The 12,872-nt window shown below is 36.6% G+C and overlaps 1 pseudogene; it reads right to left on the bottom strand.

The window, feature by feature from the left end:
- Positions 1–4,117: 4,117 nt before the first annotated feature.
- Positions 4,118–9,541, bottom strand: LOC104856826 (annotated as a pseudogene).
- Positions 9,542–12,872: the final 3,331 nt, after the last annotated feature.

Consider the following 12,872-nt stretch of genomic DNA (forward strand, 5'->3'; position numbering starts at 1 on the left):
TTTTCCATCTTACAATAATACATGTTCTCAAAGTAGGTATTGATGATCATTTGGATATTTTAATTTTATAGAAATAGAATCATATAGCATTTACCTCATCTTAAGTGATTTCCTTTGTATAGTTGTGATATTTTTCTGTGTTGTTACATATGATTGCAGATGACTCATTCTTATTGGTACACAGTATCACAGTGAATCTACCTAAGTGAATATATATATATATATATATTTGTTATATAACTGAAAGATTTGTAGTTACTTCTAGTTCAAATCAATGAAGAATAGTAATGTTATAAACATTGCCATACATGTATGCTATACATTTACAAGCATATTTATGTTGTCTCTATACCCAGGAATAGAATAACTGAGACATAGAAGAGTTTGCTATTGTTTAATTGATTTTATGTTTCAGGAGAATTTAAATTTACCAGAGAAAGTTTCCATATATTCTCCACTTTGCTTCCCTTATCTTACATTCTGATACACTCACTGAAATTAGTTAAATGAAATTGATAGATTGTTATTAGCTGAAGTCCACAATTTATGCAAATTTCCTTGTTTTAAACTCTATTTTTCTGTTTTAGGATCTCATTCAGAATACTGCATCACATTATCTTGTTCTATTCACTTTTGCTGCTCTTGACTGTGGCTGTTCTATAGACCTTTGATTATTTTGGGGGACTGAGAGTTTTGATGTGTTCCAGTGATGTCTTTTGCAGAATAATGATCATTAAACTTTCTCTCCTGTCTTGCTAGGTAAGACCCTGTATTGCATTCTTGACACACAGTCAGTATTTTATGGCTGAAGATTTTGGATTCATCCCTTGGTGAAATACTGTTATCGAGTTTCTCTATGGTACATTGACACTTCTATCTCTCCTCCTTTCCTGTATAGTCTGAAAAGAAGAAGCTATGCTCAAGCCATACCTTTGGGAAAAGTTAATCTGTGCTCATCTCGATTGTTTTGCTTTAAGTAAAATGATCTGTGGGATGTGTGTGTGTGTGTGTGTGTGTGTGTGCTTGCACTCATGTGTGCATGTGTGCAGAAGTTACTGTGGTTTGAACACAGAGCCTTCACAAAGAGATACATCCCAAATCTTTTTCATTATGTTTATTTTGAGACATGGTTTCTTTACATGGCTCAGTTAGTCAGGCTGAGATCAAATTGTGAGCCTCTTGCCTCAACCTCCCAGAGTACTGGGATTATAGGCTCACACTACCCATCCAGCATGTCATTCACTAGCAGTGCAAAATAAATTTTAAAAAATAAATACTGACAAAAGAATATGTCTGCTACACTCTCACATGTCACTTTAATGTACTTCCTGTTCTGCCACCAATATCTAAACTCTTTGGGCAGATGATAGCTGCTCTCCAAGTCACTTGTAGAAGCTTCACCTTTGCCCTGGCTGATGATGACATGACCCTGGCCTGAGCAGGTGTCTGAGCTACTGGCCCTGGCTCTCATTGCTCATGACATTTCCACTCCTTGCAGAGTGGCCAGTTCTAGCACAAATGCTGCACAGAAAGTGCCTCCCTCTTCAATTCCACATTCAACACCATGTGACACACAAGTCTAAATCCATTTTTTAAAATTAGAATCTCATAAACCTTCCACACATTAGTGTTCCTGTTCTCTGAATCAAGTTTTTAAAAATATATGGGAAGAAGCTGAGCACATAATGCACAAAGCTAGCACATATTGTTTGTAAATGTCTCTTACACAGTTAAAATTCTTGCAATAAATCAAGAGTGTGAAATTCGGTTTCTTCAAATGTAACTCTGTACATCATTTAGAGTTATTTCTGTCACGAATGACAAAAAACAAACAAAATTCACTTTTTTATATAAAGAACTAATTTCTTTTCAATCTTTCCAGTTACAAAGGAAAAACAAGGTCAGGCAACACTTGACCCAGTAGCTATTCTTTGTAGCTTCATCAACTCTCCCCGACACCAGTCTCTTTGCAGCCTTCAAGGGCTCCTGAACATCTTGAGGCAGAACATATGTGGCTTCAAGGTGGCTACAGAAACTTACAGGAGAAAGATATCTCTCCTTTTCCAAGAGAAATTCTTTGAAAAAATGAGAATACGTTTCCTCTGACAGCCACAAAACAGAAACCTTAGGCTTCGTTATTTCACTGAGTCAATCTTTAACCAGTCACTTTGACATGAATATCAACATCTAAAGTTTATTTTAAGTCAGCCTAAGAATGAGTATAATTCAGATAAACCATGGACTGATTAATAATGGCACAAAAGGGCATGCATCTAATGAATGCTGGAGGAGTGAAGATATTTATTACTGTGATAAAAAATCACAGTGGGAAGGAAGTCAGGAAATTCTGTTCTGCTGCTAAGCAGCTGTGGAACTATGCATACATCTTTCCAGCTCAGCTAAACTATCAGATGCCTGAGATCAGGATGCTAATTTCTGAACATATCTTTTACACACACCTGCATGTGTGCACACATGTGCACACACACACACACACACACACACTCACCATTTTCCCCACCAGGACTCACAAGTTTATTTTATGTGCCAATGGTCTAGTGAAGGTAAAGCTTTATTAGAAGTAATGAAGCATTGTAAGCATTAATTGCCCATCTAGCATTAAAATATACTCTTCATTTGTCATATCTACATTTAAATGAGGACAACTACTCATAAATTATCTAGTAATCATCATCCACTTTCAAATATTGCAGCATCCAGAGCTCCCGCTTTTTTCCTGTCCTTCTAAAATCTCCTGCAATTATCAGATATTTTCTGCTCAGGCTGTAAAATCTTTTTCAAATGCTAAGGAAACAACTATTTTGAGCTGACAATACACACAAATACACAACATGCTTATGTATGAGATGGGTAAAGGAAGTATCAGTCAATGTTATAATTCCAGGAACACCAGAGAAAGTAAATACTAGGTGATTTGATTACTCTTTTATCCCAAGTATCAGGTACTCTTTAAAGTTTCTTACTGAAACCATTCTATCTTTCCCATTAGATAAGATATTGGTGTTAGCCAAGAAAGTAATGGTTTTGTATGTGCAGGCCAATAAAGAGAGCTTAAAAGTTTATTATCAAACATATTACATTCTGCAATAAAAGTGATCTATGCTGCTAAAGCCCATTCAACGCATAGAAAAATGCTAAAGGGCCAAGATGGGTGTTTGTCAGCCCCCTTTTAAGGCAGCTTTTCACAGACGGAAACATCAGCTTGCCAGAATACATTCTTCTTTTGCTCTCAAATACAAAATCAGTTCCAGTTGAAAAAGCTTCAGAGCACATACTATGCAAATAGAATGGATTTAGCATTTAGCAAATGAATCAAATCTGGGCTCTGTGTAGGAGCTTCGATCTGGAACCTCCTACTGAACCATGAAGAACAGCTCCATTAACTTCCTAAAACTTCTTATCTTTCCTGTCCTACAGCACCTTTTTCAACATGAAGTTGCACAGTGGTGGCTGACAAGGACACCCATGCGCTGCTTGGCTTGCATGGTGTTGAAAAGAATTGAACATCATAGCACTGTGCCCTGTAGAGCAAGAGCCCATGTAGACTGGCTCCCTACACTTTCTAGTGTCTGCTGATGGGATGCAGGGGGTAAGTACTGGTTTTGTCCCTGTGCTTGTACAGTTTTGTTTGTTTCTTTGTTTGTTTGGTACCGGGGATTGAACTCGGGTCCTTGTGCTTGCGAGGCAGGCCACCGTACAGTTTGTTTTTTACATTTTTGCTGCCTTTTACAAAAGAAATATTACCCTGTGCCCATTTTGCAGAAGAGAAAGATGGAGAAAATAGAAAGGGAAGGTGTGATTTTCTCTGTGGAAATAAAGACTATTTTTTCATTTTTATGTTGAGCTTTTAAAAATGTGAGTACATTTCTTTTTTCTTTTTTTTCAAAAAATTTTCTATAGACCTTTATTCTTAAGTCTGTTCTATGAAGACGATTAAGTCTTCATCTCTCAAGCTAGCAGACTAAGACTTGCAGAAATACAAGTTTGCACACAAACACTCAACACACACATTTAAATTAGAAAACTTTGTTCTTGGTTTCTTCAATTCCTCTAACTTGCTCTGGATAGGTCTGGAGCTGTAGAGGATGACGGGGACTCATAAACCCAGTTTCTGCTTGGCCGTCGAGGAACAGAGTTGCAGAGTCCCTTCTGCCCAAGACCCTGGGTACTGTTTTATCTTCTGCCACAGGCTCACTTCCTACCCAGCTGAGTCCATCCAGTCCACTATTTCCACATCACTGGTCCCAGTGCTAACACTCAGCCTGACCCCTTCTAGGAAGTCATTGCTGGTCAGGGGTTCTTGATCCCACACAGTGAGTTCCAGGCACATGTGTTGTAGATCTGCCCATTTCATGCCACTATACACAGATGTGTGCTTGTAATGGGGATTTAGAGTCTTCTTCATCGCAGGAGTTTTATGCTTATGGGTCCTGTTTCTCACAGGAAGGAGGTGTCCCTTGACAAAGCTGTCTGAAGTTCCTCCTGATTTGGCAGGTGTCACATTCTTGGCTTCTTTAATCCATACCTGGAGTTCTCCTCCTTCCACAACCTTTACTTTTTTTTTTCCAATTACCTCCAACAGGAAGTTTGGAGGATGGAATGTATTTCAGCCAACTCGTCTTTGAGCGATGACAAGTCAGTCAGCAATTCAATCCTGATCTTTCCACGTAAAGGGAGGCAATGATCCAGCTTCTAATCAAGCTTCCAGGAATCCATATGAACCTCTGCCTCTCCAAGAAAAGTGTTTCTGCCACACTGACCATGGTGCCACACTGAAACCTTCAAGGTCCTCTGAGCCAGAAGCAATTCTGGAATTTCATACCTGAGGATTTCATCATATAATGGATTGACAGTGTCCCGCTTGATGCTGATTTTTTTTTTTTTTTTTTACCTTGGTGGGACTTGTTAGGCAGAAGATACATCTTCATGTATGGGTTAGAGTGCTTCTTGGCTTCATCTGCAAAGGATAGTTGGTGGCACATGGATACCGGAGTCTGTGTTTGCTTCTCAAGTGTCAGCGAAAAGAAGCTCAGCATGCTGCCAGCGGTACTCATGGCGGAGCCACTTTGCACGCTGTTTCTGGCGATGCAACTTCAACAAGTGGTCAATGTCTTCTTCTTCTTCCTCCTCCACTTCTTCCTCTTCCATATTCACACTGAGCCCTGGGACAGATTTCCTTCTGTCTCCCGTGGAGCTGCTTTCATGCCCTACATCTTCTGGATGAAGACCTATCACAGATTTAGTATATTCTGAAGGCCTGAAGATTTTTCTGGTGTTCTCAGATATCATTTCATCCTCATCAACAGAGACTACATTGTGACCCACTGGCTGAATGTCCTTTTCTACTTGAGATCTTCAGGCAGACATCGTCTTCCATTCTGGAAAGAGGCCAGATTTATCCTGAGTCTCCCCTTGAGGTGCTATCTGGGTCAGTGACAAACTCCAGTTGGTTCATACTTCTCACCTGCCTTGTGAATGTCTAATATTCTTTGATATACTTCCCAATTAATTCTTATCCAAAGAGCAAAAAGGAGAGACACTGTCATACCTCCAAAGCTGGGTTAGCAGTTTTAGGACAGCATACACCCTCTCTTTTCTGTTGTGCTTTTGAGAGTCTCCCCCTTGTCACAGAGTGAACTATCATCCAAATATTAAAGTTTTCTACACCCACATCTTGAATCATTCTGCTAAATCACCTAGACTTGAACCATATGCATGCTATGAATTTTTTCTTATAATAGAAAATACAATGAATAGTTGAGCATCTGTAAACACATAAATCAAATAGAGAAAAGCAATCCTTAGGGATATAGACTGTTCCATGTGTTTTGAAAACATTTAGAAGGAAGATAATGCCAAAGGGATTTCATTAGCAAACTTCATTTTATTTCTATGGCTCCCTGAGTAGCTATGACTTAAATATTTGGCTTTGAGGGTTTTACTCCTTCCTCTGTGGCCTGTTGTGTTTAGTGTCTGTAATACAATGTCAAAAAGAAGTTGTCAAGTTCCTCTGTTAGTTAAGTGCATCAGGTAATTCTCATCTTTTGAAACATTCCTTTTCCAGCAAAACCTTTGTAAATCTCCCAAGATTAATAACTTTCCATAATTCATACCTCCTATTCATCTCTTTGATCTGGTGAACAGTGCCATTTTTCTTATCTGGATATTTTGGAACATTCAATACCTGTTTCCAAATAGGAATCACAGACATGTGAGAAAGGAAAGGAAAGGAAAGGAAAACAAAGGAAAGAAAAGGAAAAGACAGGACAGGAAAGGAAAGGAAAGGAAAGCCATTGAGGACTTCCCAAAAAGTTTGGAGCTTGGTACCCTGTGGCTTATTTTTAATCTTATTTTACTCAAGCTGGTCTGCCTATTCTACAATCATGTGTGCCATATGCAAGAGAAGACTGTTAACAGAAATCCAAGAAGGAAGACATAAAACTAAACAGAAAGAAAATGAAATTAGCAGTTCTTTGCAATGTGTGTTTAGAAAAGAGGGCTGACATGAGAGGATTAATGTTCCTAAATTCTTGGTAGATGCAGCAATGCATTTATAAGGAGTATTTAGCTGAAGAGATAAATTAAGTATTATGCTACTTTTAAAAAATACGACTCCTTAAATGAGAGCCAAGTACAAAGACAGAAACCTACCTTGTTTTTCTGATGGCTGCATTTGACATGGTATCATCTGGGAGAATAAAACACACACACACACACACACACACACACACACACACACAATTGAAAGCATCTGACATTTTCTTTGTTCCTTAGCATACCGAAGACATACAGCCAGCCCATGAATATGGATTTAAAGACCCAGAAGAAACCAGAGTTTATGGAACAGCCCAATAAATAGAGACTTTTAAGTGTTTTGGTCTTATGGTCAGAAAGGCAATCATGCAACGCACTAGCATTCACTTTGGATTGTTAAAAGAGAAAAGGAATAGATATTTAAGGAATCTGTGATGATTAATAGCACTCAGCACTGAATAAGCACTAAAGTGAGCTTTGAAATGGATTTCATGCATTTAGGTATTTTTTTGTGAATGCTTTTATTTGAGGGAAGTCTCTCTGATAGTCATCCTCATATGATACAATTAATAAATTTCACTTCTTCCAGTTGGAATTTGGATAAAATACCCCCAAAGTCACAATGAAAATGGATGCAGGAAACAACATGCAGCGTCCTAAAGTAATTCAAGTCAGTAAGGAAAAAACCACAACCATATACTAAATATTGTTAGTTCAAGTCTATCTGGCATAGTGTCTAATTTTTGTAAATACCTCTAAACATTATATAGAGAAGAAATAAAAAACAAAACAAAAAATCCAATACACAGAAAGCGGTACCCAAAGACTTCCTGATTTAATAATCAAATTTAGTATCATAGCTGGATACAAAGTCAGCATGCAAAAATCAACAGCATTTCTGTACACGAATAACAATCTCACTGACAGAAAAATTAGAGAACAACACCTTTCACAATAGCAACCAAAATAATGAAATACCTAGCAATCAATCTAACAAAGAAAGTAAAAGAACTTTACATTGAAAACTACATTACTCTAAAAATGGAGACCGAAGAGGATGTCAGAAAATGGAAAGATATCCCTTGTTCGTTTGGAAGAGCTAATAAAGAGAAAATGGCCATACTTCCATAATTGTTATACCAATTTAATATAATCCCAATCCCAATTTCAAAAGTATATCTCACAGAATTAGGAAAAAAAATCCTAAAATTAATTAGGTCAGAAGTGACCTAGACTAGTAAAGACAATTCTGGGCAACAAAGACAAGGCAAAAGCATCAACATCCTTGACTTGAAATTATACTACAGAGCTACTGTGATAAAAATATCATGATACTGGCATGCATAAATAAATAAATAAATAAATAAATAAATAAATAAATAAACCTGAAGATCAGTGGAACAGATTGAAAGATGTATAAACAACTCCAGACTTACTAAGCCACCTTATTTTTGAAAAAGGAGCCAAGCACCTTCCCTGGAAGATAGTCTTTATAATAAGTGGTGCTAGAAAAACTAGCTTTCTACTTGCTGAAGATTAAAACTGGACTCAGATCTTTCACCATGCACTAAACTAAAATTGAAATGAATCACTAAACCTGCTGGAAGATAGAATAGGTAAAAATCTTAAAGATATTGGTATAGGAAAATAATTTATGAACGAAACCTCACTAACACAAAGAATCAGCAACTGCAAACTCATCTTATTAAAAAGCTTTGTACAGCAAGAGAAACTATAAACAGAATTAAGAGACAACCCACAGTGTGGAAAAATTTTACCAGCTGTTCCTCAGACAAAGAATTCTAGATAGTAATGTAGACTATATAATGAACTCAAAAATAACAGATCCAGCAAATTTAAAGACCAGATCCAAAAATTAACATCTTAAATGAATAGACACTACTCAGAGGAAAAGGTAGTAAGAGCAAATAAATATATGGAAAACATCACTGGTCATTTGAGAGATGCAAATTAAAGCAATGTTTATATTACATCTCATTCCAGAAAGAGACTGTTATCAAGAAATCAACCAATAACAAATGCTGGTGGGGATGTGGGAGAAAGGGAGCACTTCCCCTCTGTTGGTGGGAGTGTAGACTGGTGCAACTACTGTGGAAATTTCTCAAAGTACTAAAACTAAAGGTTCTAGTTGACCCAGCCATTCCCCTTCTTGGTATCTTTCTGAAAGAATCAGAGGCATCATATCACAGCCATATACGCACACCCATATTCATAGAGGCACAATTTGTCATAGCTACATCTTGTAAACAGCCCGAATGCCCATCTGATGAATGGATCAAGACGTGGATTTTTTATACAATGAAGTTCTACTCTGCCATAAAGAAGGAAGAACTTGAGGCATTTGTAACTAAATGAATGCAACTTGAGACCATATTCATAAGTGAACTAAATCAAATGCACATGTTTACATTAAATGCACATTGTTTCTCTGGTGTGAGAAAGCAAAAGTGCAAATAAGGACTAACATGTACAATAAATATTGGGAAATGGGAAGAAAATGTTCACAAGAGAAGGGGAATAATTGAAAAGGAAAACAAAGAATGGATATGAAAAAAGAAAATCCAAGGAAAAAAAGGAAACAATGCCTTTGGACATAAGGAAGGGGGAATGCGGGAAAGAAGAAGAAGCAAGATATGTCATGTGCAAATACTCTATGATGAGTATCACCATTATATGTATATATGTGTATAATATATGTATATATATACAATGGTTCTGATCCCATAAAATTCATGTTGAAATCTTACCTCAATCCAATATTAATAAAAAGTCAGATTTTTAATAATTGAGTGGTGACAGCATTGCCTTTTGAAATACTAGTAGGTGCACTCCTAAAAGGGAGACAGAGAGAGAGAGAGAGAGAAAGAGAGAGAGAAAGAGAGAGAGACAGAGACAGAGAGAGAGATTTTTTCCTCACACCCTTCATGCATTTCTCCTGTCCAGAGATGACAGTGACAGTTGCCATCTTGGAATCAGAGAGCCCCTCCCCAGACAACTAAACTTGCTGGCATATTGATCTTGATCTCTCCAGACTATTGAGCTGCAAAAAAAAAAAAATGTTCTTTATAAATCACTTAGCTTCAACAATTGATTTATAGGAGAATTAACATAGCGTTACTGTTATATCTAAACTCAAAGTAATAAATCCATGAGAAATTATAAAAGTATTGAATATACCTAACCGACTAAACATGTCACCTAGGAAAAAGTTATATAGGAGGACATCTGTTGTTTACCGTGTGATCATATGGCTGACTGGGAGCCACAGTTTGTGGCCACTGCTCAACGTCATAAGAAAGTGTCATACAGTATGTCACTAAGCAAGGAAGATGAAAATTCAAAGTTTAAAGTACAATTTCTGCTAAACATTTCATTTTACACCATTGCAATATGAAAATAATGTGAGTCAAGCCATTATACACGTTTGTATGTCTACAGCCCAAAGTGTGTCACTGAAAGCCTATTGGATGTCAGAGATTAGGAATGAAAGCCAGAAAACCAGACTGCTGGGGTTCCAACTCATATTCACCATCGCACTAGTTTTCCATTGCCATTTAATAGATATCTACCAACTTAGTATTAGGAGACACCCTGCATTTATTTCCCACAGCATCTAAAACTCAAGGGTCCAGGTGTAGAAAAACTGGTTCTCTGTTCTTGCTCTCCTAGCAGTGCAGTCAAAGATTTGTCATAGAGGTGTTGTCACTGGAGAAACTGAGACTAGAGAAACTAGCTTCTTCCAAAGTCATTTTGGTGGTTGACAAGTCAATTACTTTTGACTGCTGAGTTTATGGGGGATTGGTTCTTAAAGGTTGGCAGACAAACTGCCTGCTGGAAGGAGAGCCAGGGCAACTCTTTCAAAGGCTTTCACTGGATTTGACTATGCTTATCCAAGATGATTGACTCAGAATCAACTTACTTAAACCTTAGTCAAAGCAATGAAACCCCTCACCAGGCCATATTTCATGAGATAGAATTAAGGCATAAGCATCACTTGCACTCAAGTAGAGGGATTTGTACAAATATCTATATGAAACAGCCCAATGACTTCTCATTTTTGAATGTGATTACTATTGTTTTCAGTGGGTATTATGGTGCAGAAGACAAATGAACCATTCAGAAGTTGTAGTTGCACTGAATTATTCTGAGAAAGGAAGGGCATGAATACTAGTTAATGGACTGTATATGTACAGAAGTGTTCATGCACACCTACATATACTTGAAATATGAATATATGTCTCTATCACTCACTCACATGTAAGGTAGTCATCAAACTTTCCTTGTCAGATCCTGCCTCAAGTTGTGAGTTGGGAAATGGGAACAATATGTTCAGATGAGAACTGGAATAATTGAGAAGGACGGCAAAAAAGGAATATGAAAAAAGAAAGAAAATTTGAAGAAAAAAATGGAAAATATGAGAAAGGGAGAATTGGGAAAAAAAAAGAAGCAAGATATATCATGTACAAATACTCTAAGAAGAATGTTATTATGTATTTCTAAAATATAGCAACAAATGTCTTGCTGAAAAATAAATACAAATACAAGTTATCGCTGTGCTTTGAATCGTTAAAATGTTCATTTGAAGATGAGTCACAGCTAGAGGTGTGTAGTGAATAACATATTACATCTTCATTTCCTAGTTCCAAAAACTCTTTTAAATTCATGATAAAATTTCATTTATAAGAATCTGTTAAATAAAAGTGTTTCCCAAACTGTGTTCTATAAAACTCTTGTTAATAATAAATTATATTTTTATTAGATGCATTAGGTAATAAGAGGACTGCTCAGTCAAATAAATGAAGAACATTTTGGCAAACTTTAAATATGTTTTATCTCTGACAAAATTTTTAAAGTGCTGTTGAACACAGAGCCCACTTTTTCCCTTCTTAGATTTTTCTAGGACTACTATTTCTCAAAATTCCCTTCAGATAATTCTGGGCTATGTGTTCATACCAAAAGGAAAACTGTCAAAGACATGCCTTATATCACAACAATTTTCCCTTTTAGGTCCTACCATGTCTCCATTATGACTCATGTTGATTTTGTGTTTGTGCTCTTACTGGAGACTCTCATGTACCAGATATAGTCTATAAAATATTTCAATTCAGTTTTCACAGTACCAATAGAATGCAAAAATATTCAAATTTAATTTTGTGGAGTCTGAGGAAAGCTGATCCACCTACCCGTGTCCTTTGTGCTTAGTGGCCAACTAGAGAAGTTCTCCCACTTCTGTGGAATTTCTATCACACCATTGAATGTTTTCTAGATTGAAAGACATGGTTTAATGTACTCTAACACTGAGATACAGCAACACAAAATGCACCTAACCAGCTAAAGTGTTACCTTTTGTTTAAAAAAGGCATAACATTTTTGGATCTGTTGAATCAAAAATATGTACCTAGGTAAGAATTTTCTGCAAATAATTCCACCAACAATGTGTGGTAATTTGTTTCCAATACTTTTTCACATGAATGAGCTTTGGCTTGATTGCCCTTGAAATAAGGTATAAGGAATAGGAAAATACTTAGTGCTCCAGGTAAACAAGTCCTCAGTTTTGAAAATTGTTTTATATAATAAAATGAAGTGTATTTTTGAATTTTTTACTTGAAGCTTCATGAGAAGATGTATGCACATTTAAAAATAAAATATTGTTCACTATGTAGAAAGGAATAGTATCTAAGGTAGCTTCCTCATAGAAAGCAAACAATAAACCAAATGGTAGCATGCTAATGGCTTTTAAAAAATTAATCTCTATTTTTTTGTATTACATTTGCTTTTCTTGAGTATGTCTTTTCCTTTTTTCCCCCACCTTTTGAGAAAGGCTCTCACCATGTAGTTCAGGAAGGCCTTGAGCTTACTATATATCTCAGACTGGCCTTGAACCCACAACAATCCTCTTGCTTCAGAGTCCCAAGTGCAGGAATTACAAGTGTGCACCATCATGCCTGGCTTAAGCTTTTGCCAATGGAGAACACATTGTAGTCAAAATACCTGAAAGTCCCTTCATATTGTAATACTTGGGTGCTCCAGGAACTTTGTAGAAAATGAAAATATATAGCGGAAAGAAGGAAGGAAGGAAGAGAAATAAAGATAAGGGAAATGATACTACTGTTAATAAAATTAGTTTGCTTGTTTTCCACAATCCCAAAGAAAGTTACATACAGTTGCCCTTCAAAATTTTATTTCACTAATCCATAATTCACCTGTGTATGTATTTTAACTTTTATATTTCATCTCCATTTCCCATTCTTTTTCTATAGGCATCCTTGATGCCCATTTTCAATTAGAATAAATCA

The sequence above is a fragment of the Fukomys damarensis genome, unplaced genomic scaffold (genome assembly GCF_012274545.1).
Source record: "Fukomys damarensis isolate Sample0158 unplaced genomic scaffold, DMR_v1.0_HiC HiC_scaffold_21, whole genome shotgun sequence".
Lineage (NCBI taxonomy): Eukaryota > Metazoa > Chordata > Mammalia > Rodentia > Bathyergidae > Fukomys > Fukomys damarensis.